General features: G+C 36.2%; 1 long non-coding RNA gene and 1 pseudogene across 3 annotated transcripts; one reads left to right on the top strand and one right to left on the bottom strand.

The window, feature by feature from the left end:
* The first annotated feature begins 5532 nt into the window (after positions 1-5532).
* On the top strand, positions 5533-9383 carry LOC145036958 (uncharacterized). 2 transcript variants are annotated; one of them, XR_013678594.1, is made up of 8 exons: positions 5533-6190; positions 6332-6564; positions 6646-6827; positions 6903-7022; positions 7134-7236; positions 7394-7493; positions 7605-7646; positions 8989-9383. It is a non-coding gene; the product is annotated as an uncharacterized LOC145036958 (long non-coding RNA). The 2 variants fall into 2 exon arrangements; XR_013678593.1 differs by having other exon boundaries at positions 5533-6564; positions 8989-9382.
* LOC145036957 (putative fructokinase-7) lies at positions 7699-8985 on the bottom strand (annotated as a pseudogene). The gene is made up of 5 exons (XR_013678592.1): positions 8684-8985; positions 8408-8606; positions 8190-8330; positions 8004-8118; positions 7699-7919 (listed from the first exon to the last, which is right to left on the bottom strand). The product of XR_013678592.1 is annotated as a putative fructokinase-7 (transcript).
* Positions 9384-15527: the final 6144 nt, after the last annotated feature.

Raw genomic sequence — 15527 nt, 5'->3', positions numbered from 1 at the left:
TGTAATATTAGAGTACTTTGTTGAATCTTTCTTCAAGTCCTAACTGGTATTGTTAGATTCGTCTGGAACCATTAATTAAGAGCAGACATTGATCTTAAAGATTAACTCAAGGTTTGAGTTTCCAAACCTTGTCCTTGCGCATTGATTCTTATACTCACAATTGGTATCAAAGCTTGAGTTGTTGTCCTTTGAATCCATAAGAACAAATTATAGTTTATTTGAAATTACGTTGGTATTTCAATCATTTCCGTGTTCAAGTTAAAAGTTCTTCTATATACCGCTTCTGCTCTAATATCTTAACTTTAATGGTTGCTCCTAATTCTCAACAAATGTATTCAACGCAAATAACAAATAACTTGGGTTGCTCTTCTCGTGCCCCACTGCTAGTTGTTGAAGAGTATGATCATTGGAAAGTTAGAATGGAAAGATTCTTACTTGGTAAGGAGAAAAGTGAAGCTATCTGGAGACCCGTAAAAGAAGGTCCACATGTTCCAGTAAGACAGAATGTGAGAGATGCTGCTGCAACTCTCATGGAACAGGAAGAACAACTTTCAAACCTTCTCACTGCTGATGATATTGAAAAACTGCATGCATATCAAATTACATATTCCTAAGATGGTGTTCGGTGTTCCTCCTTCTCTCTTTGAGCACATTAAGTTGTGAAAATCCGCTAAAGATATTTGGGACACACTCCAAGGCCTGTTCGAGGGATTAGAAAACATGAAGGATAAGTGTTTGACTTCCTTTGTTAACGAGTTCAATACTTTCACCACAACTCCTGGTGAATCAGTTTCCTTGACCTCTAACTAATACCAAATTGTTGAACAACATGACATCTCATGGTATTTTCCCAACTCCACTAGAATACAATCTAAAATTCATCAATAGTCTTGGTAAGCGATGGGGAAATGTGAAATCATGTCTTAAGAGTAATGGATCTCTGAAGAAGTTGAAGCTTTACCACCTGTTTGATGAGCTTCAAGGTTATGAATCAAATGTTGCACAAACTTTGAGAGAACTCTCAGGAGGTCCTCTTGATCTTGTTAGTTCTTTCGATCCTCACATCTCGAACCCCTCTGTTTCGGACCCGTTCAAAGCTATTATCCCACCTATCCTACCTGTTCAACCCACTCCATATGCTTTACCTGCTCCTGCTAGCTCAAACTATCGGTTTGATGGAGACCTCGACCCTGAAGCAATGGACTCTGAACTTTGCTTTAAACAAGAGTTTGCTTTACTTCCCATGAAATATAAGAGTCCTTTCAATCCCACTCACAAACCATATCACAAACGTTTACAAGCTCCTCATCAAAGTAATGCCCAATCATTTCCCAAACCTTCAGAAAATCAACCTACTTATAAACCTAACATCTCTACACCAAATCATCATTCAGAATCCCATGAAATTCCGAAGTCAGACAAACCAAATATCATTTGTCACAAGTGTGGTCATGCAAATCACTATGCCAAAGATTGCATGGCTGAAGTGCCACAAAAACCCAATATCAAGGACTCTGCATACTATGCATGACGAGCCCAAAGGATGGCTACTAGTGAGAACATTGAACCTATATGCACAAGAATCATTATTAAATAACATTGCTAATGGCATATGATCCTATAGGCTCACACCTTAATCAAGTTAGCACTTATTAAATATTTATTAAGTAATTTGTTATTAATAAATAAATTCAACTCTTGTATTTAATTAGAGAATAATTATTATTTTATGAAAATAATAATAAAAGAAACTAGGAACTAGCCATTATATGAGATGATATCATATAATAAGTCATGTACAAAGTTTTGGACCCTTCACTTAAGCATGATTAAGTTAAAGACTTACTTTACCATGGTTAATAAAGTTGGAGACAATTTTTGTCTTTTCCAAGTCATCATGGCCGAAATGACCTAGTGTATGGGAGATTGCTTATGTTTTCTTCCCAAGTTGGTGTCCATACTTTGTCCCCTTTTCACTTTATGCTTTAAAACACTTTGGAGTATTTCAATGGTTTGACTTTAATTTGCATGGGTGTATAAAAGGGGACTCTTGTGCATGAAATGAAACAAGTTCTTTTGGTCTTTCTCCTCTCTATTTCTCTCTAAAGCCGAGAGCACCTAAGGGAGAGCCTCTCTCCACTTTTGAAGTTGGTGTTTTAGCTTTTAGTGCTTACATTATGTCTTCCTTATAGTGCTTAATTGTTTAAGAACTTAAGGCTTAAAGAACAAAGTCATACAAGAGGAAAGCTAGCATTTTGAGTACCTCATTTTGAGTACCTTATTCTTGTTGGTGGATTACTTGTAGAGAAAATAAAGCTTATTGTTCTTGCTATCTACTTCAACACCCCAAATACAAGAGGGTCTAAAGGCATCAAAGGTTGTTGTTTCTAAACACCCTATGGTTGTTGTAACATCATTCTAACCTCTTTAAAAGGATCCTTGATGATTTGTTTTGTTGTCATACTCAAAATTTATATGAAATTTTAAAGCTCTTGTTGCTAGTTTTTTGTGAAAAACTATATATTTATGCAACAAAAACCCTTCAGTGGTATCATAACCATCTTTTAAATGTTAGAATGATTTTTTATGTGATAATCTTTGGTTTTTTGAAAACAATCATGAATTTCTTTTTGACTAAAGAAATATCTATATTTGTTTTCTTTGGCAATTTGTTGTTAAAAGTGTTTATTTTTATATAATTTTTTTTTTCATGCATTATGGTTATATAAAGGTTGCCTTAGAAAAAACAAAGAGTTGTTTGTTGGTATGTTTGATATGTTTGTTGTGTATAAACAAGCCATTAGGACTTTTGTGGTTACTATTTATTCATATGATGATGTAATAGATAAATAACTATTATTTCATGTGTTTATTTTTATATGTAATAAATTAGTTTTAGACTAGTTGTATTTTATAAAATTGTAAAGATAGACTAGTTTTACCATATACAGACAATGTGCGAATTTCGTTCAATTCGGAGACTGCATCATTCCATCCGAAAAATACGCGAGCTAGCCCAAAACCGAAAAACGACATTTGAGACCCTAAACAGTCCTGAATGACGGAAATAACATCGTCGGTAATCACGAAGTAATTTATATTTTTAGCATATACATACAATGCACGAATTTCATCTAATTTTGAGACTGCATCATTCCACCCGAAAAGTTCATGCGCCAACCCAAAACCAAAAAAACGACATTTTGAGCCCCTAAACAATCCTTAATGGCCGAAATAACATCGTCGGTGATCACAAAGTGATTTATAGATTAACCATATACAAACAATGTGCAAATTTTGTCCAATTCGGAGACTGCATCATTCCACCCGAAAAGTTCGTGCGCCAGCCCAAAATCGAAAAATGACATTTTGAGCCCTAAATCGTCCCGAATAGACGGAAATAACATCGTCGGTGATAACAAATTGCTTTATGGTTTTAGCATATAAATACAATGTGAGAATTTAGTCCCATACGGAGACTACATCATTTCACCAGAAAAGTTCGCGCCATCCCAAAATCGAAAAACGACATTTTGAGCCCCTAAACAGTTCTGAATTGCTAAAATAAAATCGTCGGTGATCACAAAGTGATTTATAGTGTTAAAATATACATATAATGTTCGAATTTCGTCCAATTCAGAGATTGCATCATTCCACCCAAAAAGTTCGTGCGCTAGCCCAAAACTGAAAAAGAACATTATGAGCCCCTAAACAATCCAGAAGGGCCGAAATAACATCGTCGGTGATCACAAAGTGATTTATAGATTTACCATATACATAAAATGTGCGAATTTTGTCCAATTCGAAGACTGTATCATTCCACCCGAAAAGACCGCACCCCAACCCAAAACCGAAAAACGACAATTTAAGCCCCTAAACAGTCCTGAATAGCCGAAATAACCTATTCGGTAATCACAAAGTGATTTATAGTTTTACCAAATACATACAATGTGTAAATTTCGTCCAATTCGGAGACCGCATCATTCCACCCGAAAAGCTCGTGCGCCAACCTAAAACTGAAAAACAACATTTTGAACCCCTAAATAGTCTCGAATACACGAAATAACATCGTTGGTGATCACGAAGTGATTTATTGTTTTATCATATACATAAAGTGTCCCAGTTTCGTAAAATTCGGAGAATGCATCATTCCACCTAAAAGGTTCGCGCGCCAACCTAATACTGGAAAATGACATTTGAAGCCTCTAAACAGTCCCGAATTGCCGAAATAACATTGTCAGTGATCACGAAGTGATTTATTGTTTTAGCGTATATATTCAATGTGCAAATTTCGTACTATTCGAAGACTATATCATTCGACCCGAAAAGTTCATATGCTGGCCCAAAACCAAAAAATGACATTTCGAGCTCTTACATACAATGTGCAAATTTCGACCAATTCAGAGACTACATCATACCACCTGAAAATTTCACGTGCCAGCCCAAAACCGAAAAGCGACATTTTGAGCCCTAAACAACCCTGAGTGGCCGAAATAACATCGTCGGTGATCACGAAGTGGTTTATAGTTTTAACATATAAATACAATGTGCAAATTTCGTTCAATTTGGAGACTGCATCATTCCACCCGAAAAGTTCGTGCGCCAACCCAAAACCGAAAAACGAGATTTTGAGCCCCTAAAAAGTCACGAATGACCAAAATAACATCTTCGCTGATCACAAAGTGATTTATAGTTTTAGCATATAAATTCAACGTGCGAATTTCATCCAATTCGGAAACTACATCATTTCACCCGAAAAGTTCGCGCAACAGCCGAAAACCGAGAAATGATATTTTGAGCCCCTAAACAGTCCGGAATAGGTGAAATAACATCGTTGGTGATCTTGAAGTGATATATAGTTTTAGCACATACATACAATGTGCGAATTTTGTCCTTTTCGGAGACTACATCATTTCATCCGAAAAGTTCACGCGCCACCCCAAAACCGAAAAACAACATTTTGTGCCCCTAAACATTCCCGAATGGCCAAAATTACATCGTCGGTGATCACCAGATGATTTATAATTTTTGCATATACATACTACGTGTGAATTTCGTTCAATTAGGAGACTGCATCATTCCACCCGAAAAGTTCACGCGCCAGCCCAAAACCAAAAAACGACATTTCGAGCCCCTACATAGTTCTGAACGGCAAAAATAAGATCGTCGGTGATCACGAAATAATACATTGTCACTACTAGAAAACAGCCCTTTAACGACACGCAAACAATGACACTCGCTGATAGAGGACGTGCATTGGTGTGTGCCCTAAAAAATAATGTTAATTTTGCAAAATTTGAAGGATAATGGACACGCATTTGTGCGTGCCCTAAAATTAGTGTAAGAAAAGAAAAAAAAATGCGGAGGGCGCCTTTCATAAAGTGTGCATCCTCTGAATGTGCCGCTTTATATATATATATATATATATATATATATATATATATATATATATATATATATATATATATATATATATATATATATATATATATATATTTACCTAAACGCGCGTTTTTAAAGGGGGAAAACGAAATCGTCTGGAATTCTAAAATTTTGTAGAACCCCGCTTCTACCCTCTCTCTGTAGTATCTCCTTTTTCATTCACTCCTTCCTTCTCTCTATAAACCCTAAGCCATTGCCACTGCCACTGCCATTGAACCTTAAAAACTCAATCCACACTAGAATCCTACAATAGAACCCTAATAATCCTTTTAAATCAGCACATCCTTTTGAATCGACTTGTCTTCCTTTACCTCTGCACTCTTTCTCTTTCTTTCTCTCTCTCTCTCTCTCTCTCTCTCTCTCTCTCTCTCTCTCTCTCTCTGCAAGCCCTAATCTGCCACCACCAACATCGAACTTGATAAGCTTTAAGAGTTTGGAGTGCATCTAGAAACCTAAGCACACACTTTCGCCATCTCAAGATACTGGTTCAAGATCGGAACGCCATGTCGTAGTCCACGATGCCATCATCATCTCCACAAACCGCCGTTAATGGCTGAGAAAACGAATGCGACTGGGTCTGGAACGAAATCAAAGCCGAAGCTCGCCATCAACCTAAGCACGCACTTCCGCCTTCTCCTCCAACCCATCTCTCCTCTTCGCCACAGTCGCTGACCTACGCGCCTCCCGTCAAGGAGACGTATCTGATCCTACTCCTTCTTGGTTCACTCCCAAAAGCTACATTCTTCATGTATCTTATCTCACAAATAAATTTTTTCTTCTTTTTGTCTTCAGTTTGACGTCCCTACAACTTCAAGGCTTCAATAAAGTTTCATTATCTTCCCCTTATATAACGATTTCTTGTTTTTGTTTCTTCTACATTCTACCCTAGCTCCAGAGCAACTTTCTTGGTGTGGAATGGACAGTGTATTGCTGTGTTGGGATGATATACTTCTGATGGTGGGCCCTTATGGAGATCCGGTTCGCTATCTTGATGATGAACCCGTTATCCTTATCCCAGAGTGTGATCGAGCTAGGATATTGTCTAACTTAAACATGGAGTTTCTTCAACAGGAGGAATTTCCTCATCCTCTATCCCGTGTCAAGCAACCAGCTGGATATAGAGTAAGTTCAATCGTTAATATTAGTAGTTCTTTTTGTTTCTATTACATAATTAACTTTTGTATTTTACATGTGTTGTTGCAGTTGTCATATCAGATAGATAGTTGACTCTTTAATCTGGCTTGGAATTCGAGACATGATAAATGATGTTAGGAAGAAAAAGTTGAATCTGTGACCTGTCACGTATTTTAGTGGTTCTCAAGGCTCTGAGACTGATATTCCACATGGATACATATGGAGTCCTCATCTTGTTCCTAAACCAAAAGGTAAATTTTCCCTATATTAACTATTTATTAGACTTTATTATATGAGATGGATTAATCAAATCATAATATTCACAGATTGGGGACCTAAAATTTATGTGGTTGGATTTTGTTTCCTTGATCTCGCATCAAACTACAAACCCCCTGAAGAACTTGTACGCTGGCCCAAAGCCTATCTACATTGGATTTGGTAGCCTTGTGAGTTTTCTTTATCCATATCATCAGTTCTTTTATGCTTTTTATAATTTATATTATAAAAAAAAAGTAATCTAAATATAAATTCCCACAATTTTATTTATCCATTATCAGCCAGTTCAAGAGCCTGAGAAAATGACACAGACAATCGTTAAAGCCCTAGAAATATCTGGACAAAGGGGCATCATCAACAAAGGATGGGGTGGTCTTGGTATCTGTAAGTAATAAGTAATAAGTAATAAGTATATATATATATATATATATATATATATATATATATATATATATATATATATATATATATATATATATATATATATATATATATATATATATATATATATATATATATGGTCTTGGTTTTTGTATTACAGGAAACTTTTCGGAGAAGGTCTGGGATCAAGCACCATTGGTGAACTACAAAAGCTTGAACAACAGCTAGAGAGGAGTGTATCCATCATTTGTGCTTGAAAGGTTGACTTTTATCACAGAAAAGAATAAGAAGTTGACTCTCAAATATGGATTTTCATTCATTTGAGCTCGAAATTCTTTGATTTATTTTGAGTTTAATTGTTGGTGTTTCAGATGCAAGTATATAATGAACGAATTCAAGAACTACAAGCAAAGGTACAATACATAAATACAATTATATAATGAACAAACTCTATTTTTTGTTCATATTTGTTCTCTAGTACATTCTACCTTGTAGAAGGCTATTTAATAATCATTTCTTCTAATTTCAAACCAAAAAAATGACACAAGTTATTTATTTTCGGATTCTTCCAACTTCTTATGAACAGCTTCCTTGGAAGGCAATGATGGAATCGCTCCTCTCTCTGTAACTGTAATGGCCCCACAAATATTTGCAAACCTCAATGCATCTCTTAGCTTATTTTCATCCTAAAACGGGGCATGACATAAATCTTATAAAACTCAATATATTCAGAAAATGATTTTTTCAACCAATTTTTTTAAATGTTTAACCTTAAATAATTGAGTATTTTTGGCCAAATTGAGAAGGAGTCCTCGAACAAAAGCATCACCTACACCAGTTGTATCAACACTTCACCTTAACACCACCAACTTTCCCATGAAAATACTGAAAATAAAACTCGCAAATTGATATCAATTAAGATAATCCAACAATCGTATTAAATTTACAAAAATAACCTTGGTGTAGTATCTGCAACCATTAGGACCTTCTATGACTATCAACAACTTGAGATTTGGGTGAAAAAGTTTGGTCAAGACAACTTTGTCATCATAGGGATCATCACCTCCAGTCAAGAACACAATTTCATCTTCACTAATCTGTAATTTCCCGAAAAGTCAATAACCCATCAAAAGGTTTATGTCAAAAAAAGTCAACCCACTATGAAATTTTGCACCTTGATAAAATCTGCTTGATCCCAAATTCTCAGGATGCCTTTTCGAGCAGCCTCAGGTGATGGCCATAAAGGTAGTCTTAAATTAGGATCATATGAAAGAATGCTTCTTGCTTTTTTTAGCAATTTTCAATGCAGCTACGTGAGCTGATTTGCATGGATCTTCAATCAAACTAATGGATCCGTAGTGAAAGATTGTCGACTGGTTAAATAACAAAAAATGGTCGCAATTTAATCTTTCTAAATATACAGCCATCAAAAAAGGATGATTGAATGAACCTTTTGGATCAAATCTGTATCGAGTTCTGCCTCTGTGAGAAGCATATCGACACTTGGATGGCGGAAGAACATGAACTCACGCTCTCCATCGGCTCTTAGGGTTACAAATGCTAATTCATTTCTTGCTTGTTTGTCAAATCTCATTCATGTGTTATCGACATTGTTTTCTTTTCCTAGCACCATTAATGTCATTTATACACCTGACCTGATCTTCCTGACTTTTTTTTTTTTTTTTTTTGTGTAAATTATCAAAAATTATGGTTGGTGGATTGAGCTGACAGATATTTATTTGGTAACTTACGCAGGGGAATTGTCCAGTCGTGACGAGAAAAAGTATAAAGCACTCAAGTGCGCTACAGAACGACAGATATCTCAGAGTGCTGATGTCATTTGTTGCACATGTGTTGGTTCTGGAGATCCTTGGTTGGAAAATTTTAGATTTTGTTGTTGACTTAATTCAGATTGTAGGACAAAAAGAGTCCTAAGGGTGTTTTTGGAATATTTAGTTTATTAAACTTTTTTGAGTTATTTTAGGAGTCTAACTCTTTTAGTATATTTTGGAACTAGGCCATAGATGACTTTTTGCATCAGGTTGTTACTGCTTCAGAATTTTTCCATTCCTTAAGTATACTCTCGTGTAACTAATGCAAGTTATAACTAGTAGGGGTACCCTGATTACAAGGACCAAAATTGTAACTAATGAAAGTTATAACTAGTAGGGTTACCCTGATCACAGGGACCAAAATTGTAACTAATGCAAGTAATTAATTATAAGGACTGGAACTGTAGTTATCAAAACTAAAAATCACACGGATTAAATCTACATATTGAAAACTATACCTATCTTAAACTAACAACTACAAGGACCAAAAATCTAATTGATATAAATTATAAACTGCATGGAATGAAATATATATTATTGAAATAAAAAACTACATTTGGTAAATCTATAGTTACTGAAATTTAAAACTACAGGGACCAAAAATGTACTTATTAATCCAGGGAACTAAAAACATGTTACTATTCCATTAATCCTGGGACCATTTCTGTAATTTCATACTATAGTCCAGTGTCCATTCACTGTTAAAAAAAGAAACATCACAAAACAAAATTAAATTCACTGCTAATGAAAGTTGGGACCTTAGAGAATTCAACTTCAATATGATGTCATTTTCTTGATTTTGTGAATATTTGTTTTCTTTGTCTTGAGCGTGTCCACACTTGTATTTTTCTTTTCTTGGTAAATTTGAATGAAATATAATGTTAAAAACATTAATAATACATATTTCGTTTATTAATAAAAGTGGAAAAAAATGAAAGCAAGTCTTCATGGATTCATAAAGTCTCCTCTTTTACGTTGCATAGCAACCTTTGACATCTTCTCATCATCATATGTAAGTTGTTGGATATTCACATCACCTGTGTCGTTATCAACACTCTTTTTCTTGTGCTCTGTAGGGGTAATGGGTGTGAGTTATACGAAAAAGTGAGTGAGAGTGATATAAATAATCTAAACTACAAAATGAAAATTAAAAATTAACAGATGTAGATCCTAACCATCTTGAAAATGTCAAAATATTTGAAAAGATAAAAACAAATATAAATGTGCTAATAAGTCATCACTCATATATGAGATAAATATTGAAACAATCATAGGATATGCCTAATGCTTGAAATAAACTTGCCCTGTTCATATTAACCTTTATTTCTTAAGAATTCAATATAATTCTAATTAGATTTAAAATGTGAAAAGAGAATGGACACTTAAGGGTGCGTTTAGTTGTGGAAAAATGGACCGTTTTTCAGAAAAATTTTCTAAGAAAAATGAGAATTTTGAAAACGCGTTTAGTTTGTCTATTTTTCTAAATTTTTCACGGAAAATGAAAATTTTCCGTTTTCTAAAATTACAAAGAAGTTGGAAAATTTTGGAAAACTGATAATCATTGTTTTCCATATTTTTCTAATTCCAAAATTTTTCTATAAACACACACCCACTCCACCCCATCCACCTCTACCTACCCCCACACACACCCACCCGCACGCACACACACACACACACACACCAACCCACAAACACACACACATACATACCCATTCACACATACACACACACCAACCCACACACACACATACATACCCAACCACACACACCCACCCACAAACACACACATACATACATATCCACACACACACACACACACACCAACCCGCACACACACACACACACACCAACCCACTCACATACACATACATACCCACCCACCCACACACACCCACCCACAAACACACACACACACATACATACCCACTCCCCCCCCCCCCCACACACACACCCACCCGCACACACACACACACCAACCTCCCCCCCCCCCCCCCCCACACACACACCCACAAACACACACACATACATATACATATCCATTCACACACACACACACACCCACAAACATACACACACACACCCACCCGCACACACGCACACATACCAACCCACAAACACACACACATACATACCCACCCACACACACACACACCAACCCACACACACATACATACCCACCCTCCCACACCCACCCACAAACACACACCCACATACATACATACCCCCACAAACACACACAAACACACACTCGCACCCCCAACCACCCAACACCATCACGACAATCACCGATCTACCATCACCACCGCCTGTCATCACCACCACTGACACAATTGCCGCCGCCACCACCATCGCCTGTCATCACCGCCACCGCCGCCGACCCACTACCGTCACCGCCCCACCCACACCTTACCACCGCTACCGTTTTTTAAAAATGAAAACCAATAGAAAAATACACATCTAAACACGTTTTCTAATTTTCTAAAACTGAAAATGAAAAATGAATAAGTTTAACTAAACACGTTTTCTAAATTTTTCAATGAAAAATGAAAACAGAAAACGAAAATCAAAAAGGGAAAACAAAAAACGAAAAATGAAAACTGTTTTTCCGTAACTAAACGCAACCTAAGAGTCTAACGGTTTTCCAAAAAAAAATTAAAGTTCATGTCTGGATTATAGATGTAAGTTTAGGTATATTTATTATTACTTACCTGTCATTGTTGAAGAAAACCTCTCCGAAATAATCCATATCCAAATATTATCTAATGTGTCTCCTACATAACTGATTCAAGCATTATTTTCGAGAAATGAGTATTCATAAGTAAAGGCATCATAAAGCATAATAATAATAATTGATGGTTGTTTATTTGAACATATGGTTTTGGGTTTCAGGTATATAGAGTTTCAGATATGGAACTTGTGAGTGTGCTTCCGAGTGCAGAAGATGAGGTCAATGTGGCTTGCTTTCATCCTCTTGCTGGAGTTGGTCTTGTTTATGGAACCAAGGTTTGTACTTTATCTAATAAAAAAAACTTTAGTCTATATTTTTATTTTTATTATTTATTTTTGGTTGTAGGAAGGCAAACTTAGAATCCTTCAGCATGATGGTGGTCATGCACCTATACCTGATCACTTTTTTGAAGCAAGAGCAGTTGAGGTACAACAGCTCTTGTATTTGTAATACATTTGCTAAAACTGGGTAGATTTGCTAAAGGTGCTTTTCTATTCTATTCTTTTTCATGAATAAACTTAATAAGTCCATGCATATGTTAAATAGGTCCAATAATAAAACCATTTCTCAGATTTTGTTTTCATTTGCAACATGACTGAGAGGTGTATGGTGTTTCAAGTGAGTTTGGTGGTGAAGTTTTGAAGGCTGAAACAGATAATGAGTGTAGTGGCGAAGGATAGAACAGGTACCATTTCTGCAGTTTTGTTTGGTATTTTTGGTGTTGATCCAAGTGGATAAAACTTTTTCCTAAACACATTTTCTAGAATATACCACGACCTGATTAAATAATAAACACAAACAAATAAATAAAATGAATGTTGCATTCACTTAAGGGATCCCAAGGTTGCATTCAAGTGTTAATCCAAGTGGAATTGCAATCTTACCTGTGAACTTGGTAGGCTTAAAAGTAGAGTGTCGTAATAAGAATTAATTTTACAGGATTGATGAAAGAGAATAGCTCTGGAGTTAGAAGAGGAAAAGAAAGCTCAAGCTGAACGAGATAAGATGCTGCAAATACAAGTGTTGCATTCTTCATTTCAATTGTTACTATGAAACACAGACTAGATTAGATGAATACAAATTTATATATTGTAATGAAATAGAACTGTATGACACTAAATTTTATGCAATGGATTGTATTTTTTGTATATGGTAATTTATTTCTATTATGAGACATTAAATGAAAATTTAATTTAAAAATTAATACATATAAAAATATAGTTTTTTAAACATTTAAAATTATGATATGCAAAAATTTGTGTCATCTTCATTTATAACATGGCCTTTCTTGACATGGGCTTTCTTGATACGCATTGCGTGTCATTAACACGCGCGTCGTAAGGTTACGACACACAAATGCGTGTCGTCTTCCTTTATGATAGGGCCTTCCTTGATACGCACTGCGTGTCGTAAACACGCGTCGTAATTGTGCGTCATAAATGAGACTCGTAAATGCGCGTCGTCTCTCTTTATGACAGGGCCTTCCTTGACGCGCATTTGCGCATCGTCTGAGCCTTTTACGACGTGCAATGAGCGTCGTAAAAGGTTGTTTTTCTAGTAGTGAGTTTTCCTATATACATACAATGTTCGAATTTTTTCCAATTCGGAAACTGCATTATTCCACCCGAAAAGTTCGTGCGACAGCCCAAAACCGAAAAACGACATTTTGAGCTCCTAAACAGTCCAGAATGGCTGATTTTCGTCGCATTCGAAGTGATTTATAGTTTTAGCATATACATACAATGTGCGATTTTCGTCCCATTCGAAGACTACATCATTCTACCCGAAATGTTCGCGCTAGCCCAAAACCGAAAAATGACATTTTGAGCCACTAAACAGTCTTGAATGGGCAAAATAACGTCATCGGTGGTCACGAAGTGATTTATAATTGTGGCATATACAAAAAATGTGCAAATTTCATCTAATTCGGAGACTGCATCATTCCACTCGAAAACCGGAAAATGACATTTTAAGCCCCTAAATAGTCGCGAATAGACGGAAATAACATCGTCTATGATCACAAAGTGATTTATGGTTTTAGCATATAAATACAATGTGAGAATTTCTTCCAATTCAGAGACAAGATCATTCCACCCGAGAAGTTTGTGCGTCAGCCTAAAACCAAAAAAACGACATTTTGAGCCCCTAAACAGTCCCGGATTCCTGAAATAAAATCGTCGGTGATCAGGAAGTGATTTATAGTGTTACCATATACATACAAAGTGCGGATTTAGTCCATTTCGTAGATTGCATCATTCCACCCAAAAAGGACGTGCGCTAGCCCAAAACTGAAAAACAACATTTTGAGCCCCTAAACAGTCCCGAAGGGTCGAAATAACATCGTCGGTTATCACGAAGTGATTTATAGATTTACCATATACAAAAAAGTGTGAATTTCAACCAATTCGGAAACTATATCATTCCAGTCGAAAAGTCTGCACCCCAACCCAAAACCGAAAAACAACAATTTGAGCCCCTAAACAGTCCCGAATGACCGAAACAACATATTCAGTGATCACAAAGTGATTCATAATTTTACCATATACATAAATTGTGTGAATTTCTTCCTATTCGGAGATTGCATCATTCCACCTGAAAAGCTCGCGCGCCAGACCAAAACAGAGAAACGACATTTTAAACCCCTAAATAATCCCGAATGCCCGAAATAACATCATTGGTGATCAAAAAGTGATTTGCAGTTTTATCATAAACATAAAATGTGCGAGTTTCGTCCAATTCTGAGACTTCATCATTCCACCCAAAAAATTCGCGCTCCAGCTCAATACCGAAAAACGATATTTGGAGCCGCTCAACAGTCCCGAATGGCCGAAATAACATCGTCAGTGATCAAGAAGTGATTTATTGTTTTATCATGCACATAAAATGAGTGGGTTTCGTCAAATTCGGAGAATGCATTATTCAACCAGAAAAGTTTGCGCACCAGTCCAATACCGAAAATGAGATTTTGAGCCCTAAACAGTCCCGATTGGCTGAAATAACATCGTCGGTGATCACAAAGTGATTTGTAGTTATAGCATATACATATAATGTTCGAATTTAGTTCAATTATGAAAATGTATCATTCCAACCAAAAAGTTTGCGCGCCAGCCGAAAACAGAAAAACAACTTTTTGAGTGCTGAACAATCTCGAATTGCCAAAATAACATCTAATGTGATCACAAAGTTATTTATAGTTTAACCATAAACATACAATGTGCGAATTTCATCCAATTCGGAGGCTGCATCATTCCACCCGAAAAGTTCGCGCGCCAGCCCAAAACTAAATGGCCGAAATAACATTGTCGGTGATCGTGAAGTGATTTATAGGCTTAGCATATACATACAATGTGTGAATTATGTCAAATTCGAAGACTGCATCATTCCACCAGAAAAGTTTGTGTGCCAGCCAAAAAACTAAAAATGACATTTTGAGCCCCTAAGCATTCCCGAATCGCCGAAATAACATCGTCGGTGACCAAGAAGTGACTTTAAGCTTTAGCATATTCATACAATGTGCGAATTTCGTCCAATTGGGAGACTGCATCATTCCACCCGAAAAGTTCATGCGTCTGCACAAAACCGAAAAACAACTTTTTAAGCCCCTAAAAAGTCCGGAATGGCCGAAATAACATCGTCGGTGATCACAATGTGATTTATCGTTTTAACATATACATATAATGTGCGAATTTCATCCAATTCGGATACTGCATCACTCCACCCGAAAAAGTTCGCGC

This window comes from Lactuca saligna, chromosome 3, assembly GCF_052625555.1.
Source record: "Lactuca saligna cultivar CGN05327 chromosome 3, ASM5262555v1, whole genome shotgun sequence".
Taxonomy (NCBI): domain Eukaryota; kingdom Viridiplantae; phylum Streptophyta; class Magnoliopsida; order Asterales; family Asteraceae; genus Lactuca; species Lactuca saligna.
The sequence above is the reverse complement of the archived record's forward strand: the minus strand, read 5'-3'. Positions and strand labels throughout refer to the sequence as shown.